At 36.9% G+C, this 19,340-nt stretch overlaps 2 long non-coding RNA genes across 30 annotated transcripts; both read left to right on the forward strand.

Annotated features, from left to right (window-relative positions):
• Positions 1-622: 622 nt before the first annotated feature.
• On the forward strand, positions 623-4,489 carry LOC112720558 (uncharacterized). Of its 27 annotated transcripts, none has more exons than XR_011867394.1 (8): positions 625-1,040; positions 1,740-1,803; positions 2,414-2,458; positions 2,599-2,746; positions 3,048-3,119; positions 3,210-3,309; positions 3,479-3,682; positions 4,177-4,489. It is a non-coding gene; the product is annotated as an uncharacterized lncRNA (long non-coding RNA). The 27 variants fall into 27 exon arrangements; XR_011867393.1 differs by having other exon boundaries at positions 3,498-3,682; XR_011867395.1 differs by having other exon boundaries at positions 3,498-3,579.
• Positions 4,490-12,093: 7,604 nt separating this feature from the next.
• On the forward strand, positions 12,094-15,076 carry LOC112720559 (uncharacterized). Of its 3 annotated transcripts, none has more exons than XR_003812216.2 (4): positions 12,094-12,373; positions 13,170-13,317; positions 13,609-13,880; positions 14,070-15,076. It is a non-coding gene; the product is annotated as an uncharacterized lncRNA (long non-coding RNA). The 3 variants fall into 3 exon arrangements; XR_003812214.2 differs by lacking the exon at positions 12,094-12,373 and adding an exon at positions 12,388-13,029 and having other exon boundaries at positions 14,051-15,076; XR_011867419.1 differs by lacking the exon at positions 12,094-12,373 and adding an exon at positions 12,391-13,029.
• The last annotated feature ends 4,264 nt before the right edge of the window (positions 15,077-19,340 follow it).

Here is a 19,340-nt window from a genome sequence, read left to right on the forward strand (position 1 = left end):
AGTCATACGAATCTCTCATTACCACTTTTTTCATTGACTTTTTGATACTTAACAAGTTAGCTACAACATTGCATGGATCGATATGCGCAGTGCCTAGTATCCATTATTTACACTACAAGAAAAAAGGCCTGTCAGCACACTTTTTTCTTGCCACGCTTTTAAAGCGTTCCCAAAAGTGGTCAATGGCCACACTTTTGCGAGGGTAGCCACTGATTTGTGATTTGGCCACGCTTTTTTTTGCCACGCTTGAAAAGCATGGCCATAGAGGGAAATCGGCATGTTTTTTCGAGGGTGGCCACTGATTTGAAATTTGGCCATACTTTTTTTTGCCACGCTTGTAAAGCGTGGGTATAGAAGGAAACTGGCACGCTTGAAAAGCGTGGCTACTTTGTTTTCCAATAGTCACCTTTTTAAAGCGTGCCCATATGTTGTGTTTATTTTGGCACCCTACAAAAGCATGCTGATAGAGTTCCCTCTCCCAAAATTTAATTTCAGTATTTACTTAGGCACCCTACAAAAACGTACCAATAGAGGTCCCAAAAATCTAATTTTCCAACCTTTTTTTCCACATTTAACTTTTTTCTAAGTTAACTTTTAACCTAGCAAAAAAAACAGCGTTCATACATACACTTCACTTTTATTTCCAAATTCACTTTAACCTTAGCTAGAAGCCGTCGCACCCAGCAGCACTGTTCATTACTGTCGATCGTGATGACTGTCACACCACCCAACTCACCTTCATGTTCATCCCAGCCCTTCATCTAACCTTCACACCCAGCCCTCTCTCTGTCGCACCCTAGTTATTTCTCAACAGTCTCTCGCACCATCAACCCTGCTTCATCCACGCACCCAAGAATCAGCATTGCTCCGTCAACGCACCCTCGTTTGATTCGGAACCCTCCATCAGTTCTGCTCCGTCCACACACCCAGGAATCGGCGTGCCCTCCTACTCCATCAGTGGTCTCTCTCTCACAAACCCTCGTTGGATTCAGAACCCTCAATCGTTGCTGTCTCTCCCTCAATCGGCACCGTAAACACTGGTAAGTCTTTCTTCCTTCTGATTATCTGTTTCTCTGTTCCTCTATTTCTTCTTTATTTTGGACTAATTAACAGAAAGAGAAGGCGTAACTCCTTGTATTAATTGTGTGATATTGTGTCCTCTCTTTTTTCTTTGTCTCATGAATTGAATGCTCTGTGTTTTTTTCACTAAAACAAGTTTGGATTCAAGACATGAATTATTGATGAAGATTTTCTTAAAAGAAAATTTAAATTTTGGGTTTGCTTCTTAGCTTACTTGCATTTTATCCCTTTATAGTAGTAGTAGTAAAGAATAAAGTTGAAAATTTTATCATCTGAACTAAATCTGGACCACATTATTCTCCTATGCTCCTACAAATACAAATTTTGTATGTTGCTAAAAGATAAACCTCTTCATCATAACTATTATTAATGGAGACGATGATTTAATTTTGATTTGCATAATACTCAAGCTTATTACAGTTTAATTATGTGCCTTAATTACTCTTTAGGATGAAGTATGAGTTAGTTTAAGATTAAGCATGGTTAGGGTCACTTTCATTTGATATCAAAATCATTAGAAGTAGCTTCTTCAATGTTTTAAATAATGTTATTTTTTAAATAAATTTTAAGCTTGGTGAAGTGAAATGATATGCATTTAGTATGTCAATCTAGTGACAGTGAAGAAAACATCACACTTTTATTTGACTTGCTTGTTGTAGCCTGTCTAGATTCTATTGAAGATGTTAATATGAGAAATGAGACCGCTGGCTGCCCAGCATTGATGTATGTAAGATTGTTTATTTGTCTTTTTTTTTTTGTTTTCTTAATTTATAGATTGCCAATTAATTTTTGCGAAAAAGATGTTGTACTGTTATCTTCATTGTGGAATTAGCCCAAGTATTAATGGCTAATCTTGGTTTCAATGTTTTGGAGTGCTCGTTATTCAATAATGTGGGGATAGGAACATATATGGATCAGATTTCTTTTATTTTGAGTTTTGACACTTAGTTTACCTTTGCTGAAAGTTTTTTTTCTTGTATAAAGATGAGTGTGGCATTCCTGGATTATTAGTTCAACTTGCGTGAAATATTTTGATTTGGCAATGGCAGAAAATGAAAAGGGCTAAAACATAGGATTATCTCATTTGGTGTTTTTTCATCATTCATAGGTATTGAAATGAGAAAATTTTAATTACAAGTATTCCTATTTTACTATTGGATTTGTGTCCTTGATTCATATGTTACTAAATGGTTTTTATTAACAAAACTAGTGTTATATATACCAAGCACGAAGTGTTAGATAATTTTAATTAATAAGGATCAAATGCAAAACATTTTCTCAAATTCCAAATGGATCAGCTCAATGTTAAATCTTCTATTTTTATTGTCATCAGGAATATTACTAGAGTGTCCCCATGGCCATTTGATGTTATCAACAGGTTATTAGTGATAATTTTAATGTTTTGCAAATTGTTTTTTATTTTTTATTTTTTTCTTTATCTGCTTAGTGCTTAATGTTATAAGTTGTGATGTTTTCTTCAATACCGTAAACACTTCTGCATATTTTGCTGAATAACAGAAACTTAAAAGCCTTTCAAGAACTGCTTGGTTGGCTCAAGCGGAATACCCGCAAAGGTGCTTATTGTTTAGAACACTCCATCTTGAATTGGAAGGATTTAGCTGGCAACACCATTTTGCACGTAGCAGCACTCAATGATAACAATCAGGTATTTGTCATGCTTACATATACATCTAAAAACTGCCGTCCAAATTATATACTCTCTAGTCCTTTCCTTTCAAGTTGATATATCAAGATGCAATTAACTATTCCAATGCTTGTGTGCTGCAAAAAGCAATATAGCATATAAAATCAATCATATAAGGATAGTTATGGCAAGTTTCTTTTTTAAAATATTCTCATGATAAAATTATTGATACATTATTCAACATAGCATAACAGAATTGTTTGCTTTTATAATGCTCTTAGATATGATCTAATTGTCCTTCTATTCAACTAGTGTAACTCAGGTTTCTAAGTCTAACCACAAGCTGAATCTAAATCTGAACTTTTCATTTGCGACAAAGTCGATGAAAGAAGAAGTATGGTCTACTCTTGCTTGCCGTTAATGTCCCATATTTTTACTTACATACATGGAATACCACCTCATTGAGATTTTTCAAATCCTGAAGGAGCAAAGAGACAATTTCTGCATTCAAGTTGTTGCTTTTGCTACACGTGAGAATGCACAGTCTTTGAATTGCAATATGCGGCCTCTTTGGCATTGAACAAGTAGGTACTTAAATGAGTTGATCCTTGTATTTTTTTCTAATTTGTCCTGTTAATTACTTGAATCTCTGATTTGAAATTTTTATTACACTATTATTAATGAAATTTTTGAGCTGAACTTATTTTCTTCCTTTTTTCCCCCCAAAAATTGGATGATGAAATCCACTGATAGGCAATTGTTTTCTTGAAAGCTAAACTGATATGGGGAACTCAACACAATATGAAGACAATGTTTCTCAACCCATGGTGGAAAAGGAAAGCTGAGGCGTCAAGGTTGCTTATAGCTGAATGCTTACTATAAGCAAATGGAAGAAACTTGACTATGAAATATAAAGAAATGAGGAGCTCTTGCATTGAGTGAAATTAGCAACAAGAGGTTAATGGCTGAGAATGCCAGTGGAAAGTGGTTAATGGCACAATCCATTCTTAGAGAATAGATCGAGACATTTTAAATATCAGATTCTTTTTAAGTTATTTAATTTTATTTTTTGCTGAGAGGGATAAAATCATTAAGAATAAATTGTTTTTTCTCACATTCCCTCAACTATATCATCAAATGGTATATTTGCTCACAAAACCTGTGTCAAATTGTCTTTGTAAAGTTGAGTCCAAACACACTTTTCATGTATTTTGCAAATGCATTTGGAGCATCGCATTTGAGGTATGAACTGGAATTGATTAGCATATTAAGAAGGTTCTGTGTATTATTATGCACTAAGAGAAAGCTGATTCTTACATGCTTATAGGGAAGCTTGCATTAAGAATATCTTTCATACATGCTATTTTTCAAGAATTATGAGTGTTCTTGTTGATTGTGGATGTATTTCAACTAATTCAATGCATAATCTGATTTTTTATTTTATATTCTAGGAGGTTCAAGCTTCAGCTAAGGAGGCAGCTGAAACAGTGGTTTTGGTCACTGATGAGGAAGGTGTGGAGTTACCCATATTATATCTTGTGAAAGGTGTTAATGAGCCAAAGCTGTTTTGATATTCACATAAGAACAGTTTTCTTGTTCTTCAAATCACAAATTTTGACTTTTTCTTTTGTTGTGGCTTTGATGATGTGTATATTGTATTTTTCAAATAATAAATTTTATTTTTTTGTTGACAAATGTGATGAAAGTTTATGTATGTTGGATTGGTTAATTTAAAATTATATAAAAATTGTTCCATTGCTTAAATTAGTAATTCAAACTATGATTTAAAATTATGTATCAATTTTGCAATGTTTAATTAAGAAGATTTATAAACAAGTATAGCTATAAGTATTTTGATCTAACTTATAGTCATATTTTCGGCTATTGGCACACTTTTTAAGAGTATCCATATCTTCTCGTAATCATCAATAGCCACGCTTATCAAGCGTAGCCATATTTTCCTTTATCGGCACGCTTAAAAAGCGTAGCTATATCATTCTCTATCGGCACGCTTGAAAAGCATAGCCATATCTTCCTCTATCGACATGCTTTCAAAGTGTACCCAAAACAATCCCATTGGGCATGCTTCCAAAAGCGTGGCGATATATACACTTTGGTATGCTTTTAAAGCATAGCTATAGGTTAATACATACGGCCACACTTTTAACCATGGCAAGAGATGAAAGCATGGCAAAAAAGAAAGCGTGCCGATAGATCCACAAAAGTGTGGCGATAGAGCAATCGGTATGCTTGCGAATGTGACCCTTTTAAAAGCGTGCCGATAGCTTTTTGAGCTATCGGCACACTTTTTTGCACTTTTCGGCACACTTTAAAAGCATGGAAAAAAACTTATTTTCTTGTAGTGTTATGGCTAGGGCTACTGCGGTCTAACTATCGTTTTGGAGTTGACGTGAAAGCACCTCAAGCACATTGACCACCACCACCGTCCTCTTTACATAAATCCATTTACACACAATCCATTTCGGGTATCCCTCGAAACAAAGTTATAAAAAATTAAAATTATTAAATTTATTAACTATAAAACTTTATGATTTTTTCCTTCTTATTCCATTCGCCCAACGGCCCATGTTCACGTCCACGAGGATTAACCACATCACGAGGCACCAACATTGGTCCCAAAAGGCCGAAACCACGTGCACAGTTAGGGGTGTATAGGACTCGATACCAAAATCCAGCCCAAAGGCCCATCATATTTAGGCTAGAATTGATTAGATAAAATCTCGAAACGCGACAAACCCAAATGCAAAGAACCTTGCCCGGTCTAAGTATTCAACCGGATTAAGGTTATTACTTAGCTCAGTCGCCAGGTTGAACCAAATTAATCTTTATCCGGTCTCACACTTTCACACAGCATCCTCTTGGGAACAGCCACCCCACCCACACGGCCGCACTTTGCCTCTCTCCATTCTCCTCTTTGTACTTCGTTCCTCTGCGGCGGCCACTTCTCTGGTGGCGCCGTCAATGAGCCTCTCATCACAGTTCGAGTCAGACGAACCTCTCATCACCGCTTTTTTCTTTGAGTTTTCCATACTTAACACGTTAGCTACAACATTGCATGGGTCGATATGCACAGCGCCTAGTATCCATTGTTTATGGTTAGGACTATTCAGGTCCAACTATCATTTTTTACTTGCGTGAAAGCACCTCAAGCATGTTGACCACCACCACAGACCTCTTTACACAAACCTATTTACACACAATCCATTTCAGGTATCCCTTGAAACAAATTTATAAAAAAATAAAATTATTAAATTTATTAACTATAAAACTTTATGCTTTTTTCCTTCTTAATTCCATTCGCCTAACGGCCCAAGCTCAAGTCCATGAGCATTAACCATGTCACGAGGCACTAACATTGGTCACAAAAGGACGAAACCACATGCACAGTTGGTTATGTACAGGATTCGATCCCGGATTCTGGCCGAAATTCCAAATATATTTAGGCTAGAATCGATCAGGTTAAATCTCAAAATGCGACAAATCCAAATGCAAAGAAACTTGTCCAGTCTAAGTATTCAACCTAATTAAGGTTATTGCTCAGCTCAGTTGCCCAGTTGAACCAAATTAATCTTTATCCAATCCCACACTTTCACACAACACCCTCTTTGGGACAGCCACCCCACCCACACGGCCGCACCACGCCTCTCCCCATTCTACCCTTCGTCCTTCATTCCTCTGCAGCGCCCACTTCTACGGCGGCGTCGTCGATGAGCCTTTCGCCACCGTTCGAGTCATACGAACCTCTCATTACCACTTTTTTCAATGACTTTTTTATACTTAACGAGTTTACTACAACATTGCATGGATCGATATGTGCAGCGCCTAGTATCCATTGTTTATGGCTAGGACTACTGGGGTCTAACTATCGTTTTGGAGTTGACGTGAAAGCACCTCAAGCACGTTGAACACTGTAACATCCTACCACACAGAGTCTTATGCTTAAGTCATAAAACAGTATATATATATATAGCAAGGATATTTTTACGTAGGAGCCTTTTAAAGAAAAGTTTAAAGCAAAAGCGTTAAACAGAAAAGCGCATAACTCACGTAAGCGATAAACGTAAACCGGATAGGATGAGAGTAAAACGACATAACTATATATACATAAGGAAAGACTTCCAAGGATACAGATAACAAAGCTTCTGACTCAGCTTGCGAAGTTTAAACCAACCAGAGCACATATATATATATATGTATACAAAGTAACCCAAAATACCCAAAATACAGTTTATATATAACGTATCTCTCCAAATCAACCTCTAAGAGGGATAAAACATAATATACAAATGTAGTGGAGATATAAGAATATCTATATATACATCATAAGCCAAAATAAAGTCCCAAAACACAAAAGTCCTTCGCTTTCAGAAGCTCCCAGAATGCCTCAGCGAGGTGCCTCACGTCTTGCATCTGAAAATCACAAAATATGTATGGGGTGAGAACCACAGGTTCTTAGCATGGTAACAGTGCCCACATAAGTAACATATAAGGTCTCGAGAAAGCTGAAGGCGATCCTAGAGCTTCCGACAAAAGATTGAAACTTAAAACTAACATAAAACCATAAATAAGGTGAGGTATCTAAGGATTCTTGGTTTTTACTCCAATTCTAACTTAATCCCTAAATTCATCGCCTTTCCTCCAACCCTCCGAAATACCGATGGAACTACCCTCGTCACTCCTCCTCCAAACAAGGGGCATCTCAGTTATACAGAAAAATAATGCATACAAGGAAAACACAGGTAGTTTACAGATACAACAGACAGAACATATAGTAGTTAAGCATGAATATCAACTAGGCAAACCTAAGAATGCAAACCAAAGCAAACAGACAAATGCATATGATGTATGCCTATTGCCTGCCCTATGGCTCATGATATCATCTGTCGGTTATATAGCCAACTCGACATGTCCTGGTAGCTAACCTTGGACAAAAACACCCATTGCAGAGCAATTGGGTCTGAGCTACAACCCCCTTACTACTACCCCCTTAACCTAGAGCAAGTGGAATAAACCACTACTATAGCTACTATCCAAGCAGGTGTTTAAAAGCTCAACTTAGAGCAAGTGGAATAATCCACTACTGCTGCTACTACTCAGGCATCACAAACACTGACCTGGAGCAAGTGAGACAAACCACCATCCTTGCTACTACCCAGGTATGTTCAACATGCATTCATTCAAAATCATTCATTATGATTTTCATTATCATTTCAATTCTTTCATATTCATTCAAAAATACTCATTTTCATTCATAATAATTCACAATGGCCATATTCATCACCTGTATATCTCAAATTTGCACTTCTCATACATAATTCATTACTTCTCAAGCTTTCTTCGTCCAAGTTACCACCTCTTCCCAACTTCATCTCATCACTCAAGATACAACTAAGGTTTAGGGGCTAAAAGAGTAAAAATAGAGGGTTAGAGGTTCAAAATTATGTTTTAAAACAAAAAATTCACTTTGCTGAAGATAGTGGTTCCGCGTACGCATGGATGATCTCGCGTACGCGGGATTGTGTTTTGCCTTGCCCGCGTACGCATACACTTACTCGAGTATGCGAGACACCAAACCCGAAAGGAATGGCCGTGTCGCGTGCAAGTTTTCGCGTTTGCAACCCCACAAAAACTCAGTTCTCGCGTACGCATACACTTGCTCGCGTATGAGAGATGCCAAACCCAAGGGAATGGTCGCGTCGCGTGCGGGTTCGTGTACGCGACTTCTGCAGGATAGGCAAAATGGTTAAGTGCTGCAGAATTTCAATTTTACACACCAAACTTCCGGCGCGCATAAATTTTTTGTTTAAAAATATTTTTCGTCTGTTCTTCGAAGGTGTAAACCTCTCGGACCAAATTTTCTTTCTAGTCAAGTTTCATAGAAATTGGAGGTCCGAAGGCCAAGTTATGCTCCTCCAAAGTCGGTCAAAAATAAGAGTTTTCATTGAAAATACTAAACCTCAATTTTCAAAACACCTATATTCCAATCTTTTCAAAACTTACCATAACCACATCAAACCAAATCCAATCATTCCTCAATGCACCGTTTTACTCCATATTACACCAATTTCACAATTTCAATCATTTCCACACAATAATTCATTTCCAAAGTATCTTTACACAAAATCATCAACAACATGCATATACACTTCATCATTCTCCACAAAATTTGCATTATTTCACCAATAACACCCTTAATTAGCTAAGCATCATAAATACCAACCAAACCCAAATCAATCAACAACATCAACATTCCAATAACATCAGCATTACCATTTACCAATTTCAAGCATCAACAACATAAATAATTCAATCTTATCCTACGGTCAACTAATCTAAATTTTTACGACACATTACACTTTAGTTACGAGAAACTGAAATTATACCTTGGCCGATTCCTCTTAACGCACGGAACACCTCACTTAGGTAGTGTTTGGTTGTTGAAACACACAATTTTAAAAAACACATTGGTACACAAATTGACACAAATTACATGTATTCAGTATACCTTTAATAAGTTGAGACACAAAATTAATATTGAGACACTGATTATTTTGACAATTTTATCCTCTCTTCTCCTTTCCATTTCAACTTCCGTCTCTTTTCTCTTCATGGCCAACCAAGCAGAATCTCTTCTCCCCTCCCTTCTTCTCCCTATTTGAATTTCTGTTTCTTCTCTCTTCATAGCCAACCAACCTCCTCTTACTGAAGTGTCTCTACCACTGCCATTGCTACTGTTTCACTTCCTCCTCATACTCTTCAGATTGGGTCTCTGTCTTCTTCCTTCTTCCAAATCTCCAGATCTGCGACTTGTGTCTCTGCCATGTCGCAGGTGAGCCTCTATCATCGACCCATCGTGCCTCCATCTTCATCTATGTTCATCCTTCTATTTGTCCCCTTTTTGGATTTTTTTCCTAAAAGTTTTATTTTTTCTTTGTTTTTTATTATTAATCTGTGCTATTTTTAGAAAAAAAATTATAATCTGAATGCTACGAACAATTTTTTTCTATTGGCTTCTATGTTGTTGAAATATCTCACCTTCCAATTAATTTTTTAATTTGATATTCCATTTGTTCATAGTCGTTTTAACAACTTAAAATTGACACAAGGGATTTAAAATGAAAATCATGCCAATTAATTACTTGTTGTTTAATGAGGAAGATGTGTATTAAATTTGTTATTGAAATTACTAGAATTTTTGTTATCTGGATTTTTTTTTATGAATAGAGATAGAAGAAAAGAATCAGTGTAGCTGTTGAAAAGATATAGATAGTGGTGATGGTGGTAAAGGTAGATGATGTCATGATGAGGGTATTATTGACTTTTTAAAGTTTGATGTGTTTTATTTATGTTCTTTGCCAAACATAAAACATGTATATATGTATTTTGTGTATATGTCTATATAATTCATGTCTCTGTGTCCATGTATCATGCTATACACTAAACAAACAGAGCCTTATATACCACGCCCCAAGCTTCGAAATCCCAACTCCTCTCCAAACAAAACCCAACCTCCAAGATTAGCCTTCTAGCTTCCAATTTCTCAAATTGACTCCATCCAACAATCAATTTCAATCTATTATCATAATTACCACTATAATCAAAATAGAGTTCACTAATCCAACATATATACCAAGGATTTGAGGGTGCTCACCTCATCCAAAGCTCAAGTGAGCTAAACCCGACAATACCCACAAGTTAATTCGAACCTAAACACCGAAATTACACAAAATTCAACATAGTTGTTCATTGAATTTCGAAATTGGGAAAGAAAAAATTAGAAAGGAAAATACGGCTTCCTTAACTAATTAAGTACTGAGCTTTGTAGATCTCGACACTGCAGTCGCGTGGTCGCAAACAGTGCGGCGATCGGAACTTAGAGTAGAAAGTTATGGCAATTTGAATTGGAACAAGGATTTGATGCTTCTCCCCTTCCCCCCCTCCCCCTTGTGTTTTGGAATGTGTTTTGTGAATAAAGGAGGAAGTAATGAGCTTAAGCTCATTTTGTTTCTGGATTAGGTTTTGGGCCTTGCGCCCAATACGGGCCCGGTTCGGTTGTTTGGCACAATCATGGGCCAAATTTTCTAAAATTACTGTCAAAGTTCTTATTTTAATTACTCAGGGTTTACAACCACCAACACCAACCTCTTTACACAAACCCATTTACACACAATCCATTTCAAGTATCTCTCGAAACAAAGTTTTAAAAGAATATAAAATTAATAAATTTATTAACTATAAAACTTTATGTTTTTTCCTTCTTATTCCATTCGCCCAACGGCCCAAGCTCAAGTCTACGAGCATTAACCACGTCACGAGGCAGTAACATTGGTCCCAAAAGGTTGAAACCACACAGTTGGTGGTGTACAGGACTCAATCACGGAATTCGGCCCAAAGGCCCAACATATTTAGGCTATAATCGATCAGGTTAAATCTCAAAACGCGATAAATCCAAATGCAAAGAAACTTGTCCAGTCTAACTATTCAACTAGATTAAGGTTATTGCTCAGCTCAGTCGCCCGGTTGAACCAAATTAATCTTTATCCGGTCCCACACTTTCACACAGCACCCTCTTTGGCACAGCCACCCCACCCACATGGCCACACTTTGCTTCTCTCCATTCTCCCCTTTGTACTTCGTTCCTCTGCGGCAGCCACTTCTCCGGCGGCACCGTCGATGAGACTCTCACCACCGTTTGAGTTATACGAATCTCTCATCACTGCTTTTTTCATTAACTTTTTGAGCCTCCCAAACTCGCAGGCCGCCGTTAATCTCTGCACCTCATACATTGCCTTACTTGCTTCACTATGCTTCTGGCCGCTCCACCCTTCTGTTGCCGATCTGCTGAACGCTGTTGTTAGACCTGGTCTTAGTTTGGCCCAATGACGTGGAGGTTTCATCGGGTTTAATGTTTAAGGTTGGGAAGGGTCTATCTGCATGCCACGATTTAGTTTTAATCAAGGTTTTGAAAATTAGTTTGACCGGTTTATGGTTTGAACCGGTCGAACCATAAATCGGTGAAAAAAGTGAATCGGTCATATATCAAAATCGAAAGATTCAAAAACCATACCAGGACCTGGCCGGTTTTCTGAAATTTGCTCAAAACGGCGCCGTTGGTTAGAGTAACCCTAACCCATTAACCAAAATGCGCAGCACCCTCTTGGCCTCTCCTCTCTCAGAGTCTCACTGAGTAAATTTCCATAATAGTCCCTGAGATTCGGGTCGTTATTCAATGTGGTCGCTAAAAGATAAACCTCTTCATCATAACTATTATTAATGGAGACGATGATTTAATTTTGATTTGCATAATACTCAAGCTTATTACAGTTTAATTATGTGCCTTAATTACTCTTTAGGATGAAGTATGAGTTAGTTTAAGATTAAGCATGGTTAGGGTCACTTTCATTTGATATCAAAATCATTAGAAGTAGCTTCTTCAATGTTTTAAATAATGTTATTTTTTAAATAAATTTTAAGCTTGGTGAAGTGAAATGATATGCATTTAGTATGTCAATCTAGTGACAGTGAAGAAAACATCACACTTTTATTTGACTTGCTTGTTGTAGCCTGTCTAGATTCTATTGAAGATGTTAATATGAGAAATGAGACCGCTGGCTGCCCAGCATTGATGTATGTAAGATTGTTTATTTGTCTTTTTTTTTTTTGTTTTCTTAATTTATAGATTGCCAATTAATTTTTGCGAAAAAGATGTTGTACTGTTATCTTCATTGTGGAATTAGCCCAAGTATTAATGGCTAATCTTGGTTTCAATGTTTTGGAGTGCTCGTTATTCAATAATGTGGGGATAGGAACATATATGGATCAGATTTCTTTTATTTTGAGTTTTGACACTTAGTTTACCTTTGCTGAAAGTTTTTTTTCTTGTATAAAGATGAGTGTGGCATTCCTGGATTATTAGTTCAACTTGCGTGAAATATTTTGATTTGGCAATGGCAGAAAATGAAAAGGGCTAAAACATAGGATTATCTCATTTGGTGTTTTTTCATCATTCATAGGTATTGAAATGAGAAAATTTTAATTACAAGTATTCCTATTTTACTATTGGATTTGTGTCCTTGATTCATATGTTACTAAATGGTTTTTATTAACAAAACTAGTGTTATATATACCAAGCACGAAGTGTTAGATAATTTTAATTAATAAGGATCAAATGCAAAACATTTTCTCAAATTCCAAATGGATCAGCTCAATGTTAAATCTTCTATTTTTATTGTCATCAGGAATATTACTAGAGTGTCCCCATGGCCATTTGATGTTATCAACAGGTTATTAGTGATAATTTTAATGTTTTGCAAATTGTTTTTTATTTTTTATTTTTTTCTTTATCTGCTTAGTGCTTAATGTTATAAGTTGTGATGTTTTCTTCAATACCGTAAACACTTCTGCATATTTTGCTGAATAACAGAAACTTAAAAGCCTTTCAAGAACTGCTTGGTTGGCTCAAGCGGAATACCCGCAAAGGTGCTTATTGTTTAGAACACTCCATCTTGAATTGGAAGGATTTAGCTGGCAACACCATTTTGCACGTAGCAGCACTCAATGATAACAATCAGGTATTTGTCATGCTTACATATACATCTAAAAACTGCCGTCCAAATTATATACTCTCTAGTCCTTTCCTTTCAAGTTGATATATCAAGATGCAATTAACTATTCCAATGCTTGTGTGCTGCAAAAAGCAATATAGCATATAAAATCAATCATATAAGGATAGTTATGGCAAGTTTCTTTTTTAAAATATTCTCATGATAAAATTATTGATACATTATTCAACATAGCATAACAGAATTGTTTGCTTTTATAATGCTCTTAGATATGATCTAATTGTCCTTCTATTCAACTAGTGTAACTCAGGTTTCTAAGTCTAACCACAAGCTGAATCTAAATCTGAACTTTTCATTTGCGACAAAGTCGATGAAAGAAGAAGTATGGTCTACTCTTGCTTGCCGTTAATGTCCCATATTTTTACTTACATACATGGAATACCACCTCATTGAGATTTTTCAAATCCTGAAGGAGCAAAGAGACAATTTCTGCATTCAAGTTGTTGCTTTTGCTACACGTGAGAATGCACAGTCTTTGAATTGCAATATGCGGCCTCTTTGGCATTGAACAAGTAGGTACTTAAATGAGTTGATCCTTGTATTTTTTTCTAATTTGTCCTGTTAATTACTTGAATCTCTGATTTGAAATTTTTATTACACTATTATTAATGAAATTTTTGAGCTGAACTTATTTTCTTCCTTTTTTCCCCCCAAAAAATTGGATGATGAAATCCACTGATAGGCAATTGTTTTCTTGAAAGCTAAACTGATATGGGGAACTCAACACAATATGAAGACAATGTTTCTCAACCCATGGTGGAAAAGGAAAGCTGAGGCGTCAAGGTTGCTTATAGCTGAATGCTTACTATAAGCAAATGGAAGAAACTTGACTATGAAATATAAAGAAATGAGGAGCTCTTGCATTGAGTGAAATTAGCAACAAGAGGTTAATGGCTGAGAATGCCAGTGGAAAGTGGTTAATGGCACAATCCATTCTTAGAGAATAGATCGAGACATTTTAAATATCAGATTCTTTTTTAAGTTATTTAATTTTATTTTTTGCTGAGAGGGATAAAATCATTAAGAATAAATTGTTTTTTCTCACATTCCCTCAACTATATCATCAAATGGTATATTTGCTCACAAAACCTGTGTCAAATTGTCTTTGTAAAGTTGAGTCCAAACACACTTTTCATGTATTTTGCAAATGCATTTGGAGCATCGCATTTGAGGTATGAACTGGAATTGATTAGCATATTAAGAAGGTTCTGTGTATTATTATGCACTAAGAGAAAGCTGATTCTTACATGCTTATAGGGAAGCTTGCATTAAGAATATCTTTCATACATGCTATTTTTCAAGAATTATGAGTGTTCTTGTTGATTGTGGATGTATTTCAACTAATTCAATGCATAATCTGATTTTTTTATTTTATATTCTAGGAGGTTCAAGCTTCAGCTAAGGAGGCAGCTGAAACAGTGGTTTTGGTCACTGATGAGGAAGGTGTGGAGTTACCCATATTATATCTTGTGAAAGGTGTTAATGAGCCAAAGCTGTTTTGATATTCACATAAGAACAGTTTTCTTGTTCTTCAAATCACAAATTTTGACTTTTTCTTTTGTTGTGGCTTTGATGATGTGTATATTGTATTTTTCAAATAATAAATTTTATTTTTTTGTTGACAAATGTGATGAAAGTTTATGTATGTTGGATTGGTTAATTTAAAATTATATAAAAATTGTTCCATTGCTTAAATTAGTAATTCAAACTATGATTTAAAATTATGTATCAATTTTGCAATGTTTAATTAAGAAGATTTATAAACAAGTATAGCTATAAGTATTTTGATCTAACTTATAGTCATATTTTCGGCTATTGGCACACTTTTTAAGAGTATCCATATCTTCTCGTAATCATCAATAGCCACGCTTATCAAGCGTAGCCATATTTTCCTTTATCGGCACGCTTAAAAAGCGTAGCTATATCATTCTCTATCGGCACGCTTGAAAAGCATAGCCATATCTTCCTCTATCGACATGCTTTCAAAGTGTACCCAAAACAATCCCATTGGGCATGCTTCCAAAAGCGTGGCGATATATACACTTTGGTATGCTTTTAAAGCATAGCTATAGGTTAATACATACGGCCACACTTTTAACCATGGCAAGAGATGAAAGCATGGCAAAAAAGAAAGCGTGCCGATAGATCCACAAAAGTGTGGCGATAGAGCAATCGGCATGCTTGCGAATGTGACCCTTTTAAAAGCGTGCCGATAGCTTTTTGAGCTATCGGCACACTTTTTTGCACTTTTCGGCACACTTTAAAAGCATGGAAAAAAACTTATTTTCTTGTAGTGTTATGGCTAGGGCTATTGCGGTCTAACTATCGTTTTGGAGTTGACGTGAAAGCACCTCAAGCACATTGACCACCACCACCGTCCTCTTTACATAAATCCATTTACACACAATCCATTTCGGGTATCCCTCGAAACAAAGTTATAAAAAATTAAAATTATTAAATTTATTAACTATAAAACTTTATGATTTTTTCCTTCTTATTCCATTCGCCCAACGGCCCATGTTCACGTCCACGAGGATTAACCACATCACGAGGCACCAACATTGGTCCCAAAAGGCCGAAACCACGTGCACAGTTAGGGGTGTATAGGACTCGATACCAAAATCCAGCCCAAAGGCCCATCATATTTAGGCTAGAATTGATTAGATAAAATCTCGAAACGCGACAAACCCAAATGCAAAGAACCTTGCCCGGTCTAAGTATTCAACCGGATTAAGGTTATTACTTAGCTCAGTCGCCAGGTTGAACCAAATTAATCTTTATCCGGTCTCACACTTTCACACAGCATCCTCTTGGGAACAGCCACCCCACCCACACGGCCGCACTTTGCCTCTCTCCATTCTCCTCTTTGTACTTCGTTCCTCTGCGGCGGCCACTTCTCTGGTGGCGCCGTCAATGAGCCTCTCATCACAGTTCGAGTCAGACGAACCTCTCATCACCGCTTTTTTCTTTGAGTTTTCCATACTTAACACGTTAGCTACAACATTGCATGGGTCGATATGCACAGCGCCTAGTATCCATTGTTTATGGTTAGGACTATTCAGGTCCAACTATCATTTTTTACTTGCGTGAAAGCACCTCAAGCATGTTGACCACCACCACAGACCTCTTTACACAAACCTATTTACACACAATCCATTTCAGGTATCCCTTGAAACAAATTTATAAAAAAATAAAATTATTAAATTTATTAACTATAAAACTTTATGCTTTTTTCCTTCTTAATTCCATTCGCCTAACGGCCCAAGCTCAAGTCCATGAGCATTAACCATGTCACGAGGCACTAACATTGGTCACAAAAGGACGAAACCACATGCACAGTTGGTTATGTACAGGATTCGATCCCGGATTCTGGCCGAAATTCCAAATATATTTAGGCTAGAATCGATCAGGTTAAATCTCAAAATGCGACAAATCCAAATGCAAAGAAACTTGTCCAGTCTAAGTATTCAACCTAATTAAGGTTATTGCTCAGCTCAGTTGCCCAGTTGAACCAAATTAATCTTTATCCAATCCCACACTTTCACACAACACCCTCTTTGGGACAGCCACCCCACCCACACGGCCGCACCACGCCTCTCCCCATTCTACCCTTCGTCCTTCATTCCTCTGCAGCGCCCACTTCTACGGCGGCGTCGTCGATGAGCCTTTCGCCACCGTTCGAGTCATACGAACCTCTCATTACCACTTTTTTCAATGACTTTTTTATACTTAACGAGTTTACTACAACATTGCATGGATCGATATGTGCAGCGCCTAGTATCCATTGTTTATGGCTAGGACTACTGGGGTCTAACTATCGTTTTGGAGTTGACGTGAAAGCACCTCAAGCACGTTGAACACTGTAACATCCTACCACACAGAGTCTTATGCTTAAGTCATAAAACAGTATATATATATATAGCAAGGATATTTTTACGTAGGAGCCTTTTAAAGAAAAGTTTAAAGCAAAAGCGTTAAACAGAAAAGCGCATAACTCACGTAAGCGATAAACGTAAACCGGATAGGATGAGAGTAAAACGACATAACTATATATACATAAGGAAAGACTTCCAAGGATACAGATAACAAAGCTTCTGACTCAGCTTGCGAAGTTTAAACCAACCAGAGCACATATATATATATATGTATACAAAGTAACCCAAAATACCCAAAATACAGTTTATATATAACGTATCTCTCCAAATCAACCTCTAAGAGGGATAAAACATAATATACAAATGTAGTGGAGATATAAGAATATCTATATATACATCATAAGCCAAAATAAAGTCCCAAAACACAAAAGTCCTTCGCTTTCAGAAGCTCCCAGAATGCCTCAGCGAGGTGCCTCACGTCTTGCATCTGAAAATCACAAAATATGTATGGGGTGAGAACCACAGGTTCTTAGCATGGTAACAGTGCCCACATAAGTAACATATAAGGTCTCGAGAAAGCTGAAGGCGATCCTAGAGCTTCCGACAAAAGATTGAAACTTAAAACTAACATAAAACCATAAATAAGGTGAGGTATCTAAGGATTCTTGGTTTTTACTCCAATTCTAACTTAATCCCTAAATTCATCGCCTTTCCTCCAACCCTCCGAAATACCGATGGAACTACCCTCGTCACTCCTCCTCCAAACAAGGGGCATCTCAGTTATACAGAAAAATAATGCATACAAGGAAAACACAGGTAGTTTACAGATACAACAGACAGAACATATAGTAGTTAAGCATGAATATCAACTAGGCAAACCTAAGAATGCAAACCAAAGCAAACAGACAAATGCATATGATGTATGCCTATTGCCTGCCCTATGGCTCATGATATCATCTGTCGGTTATATAGCCAACTCGACATGTCCTGGTAGCTAACCTTGGACAAAAACACCCATTGCAGAGCAATTGGGTCTGAGCTACAACCCCCTTACTACTACCCCCTTAACCTAGAGCAAGTGGAATAAACCACTACTATAGCTACTATCCAAGCAGGTGTTTAAAAGCTCAACTTAGAGCAAGTGGAATAATCCACTACTGCTGCTACTACTCAGGCATCACAAACACTGACCTGGAGCAAGTGAGACAAACCACCATCCTTGCTACTACCCAGGTATGTTCAACATGCATTCATTCAAAATCATTCATTATGATTTTCATTATCATTTCAATTCTTTCATATTCATTCAAAAATACTCATTTTCATTCATAATAATTCACAATGGCCATATTCATCACCTGTATATCTCAAATTTGCACTTCTCATACATAATTCATTACTTCTCAAGCTTTCTTCGTCCAAGTTACCACCTCTTCCCAACTTCATCTCATCACTCAAGATACAACTAAGGTTTAGGGGCTAAAAGAGTAAAAATAGAGGGTTAGAGGTTCAAAATTATGTTTTAAAACAAAAAATTCACTTTGCTGAAGATAGTGGTTCCGCGTACGCATGGATGATCTCGCGTACGCGGGATTGTGTTTTGCCTTGCCCGCGTACGCATACACTTACTCGAGTATGCGAGACACCAAACCCGAAAGGAATGGCCGTGTCGCGTGCAAGTTTTCGCGTTTGCAACCCCACAAAAACTCAGTTCTCGCGTACGCATACACTTGCTCGCGTATGAGAGATGCCAAACCCAAGGGAATGGTCGCGTCGCGTGCGGGTTCGTGTACGCGACTTCTGCAGGATAGGCAAAATGGTTAAGTGCTGCAGAATTTCAATTTTACACACCAAACTTCCGGCGCGCATAAATTTTTTGTTTAAAAATATTTTTCGTCTGTTCTTCGAAGGTGTAAACCTCTCGGACCAAATTTTCTTTCTAGTCAAGTTTCATAGAAATTGGAGGTCCGAAGGCCAAGTTATGCTCCTCCAAAGTCGGTCAAAAATAAGAGTTTTCATTGAAAATACTAAACCTCAATTTTCAAAACACCTATATTCCAATCTTTTCAAAACTTACCATAACCACATCAAACCAAA

The sequence above is a fragment of the Arachis hypogaea genome, chromosome 11 (genome assembly GCF_003086295.3).
Source record: "Arachis hypogaea cultivar Tifrunner chromosome 11, arahy.Tifrunner.gnm2.J5K5, whole genome shotgun sequence".
Classification (NCBI taxonomy): Eukaryota; Viridiplantae; Streptophyta; class Magnoliopsida; order Fabales; family Fabaceae; genus Arachis; species Arachis hypogaea.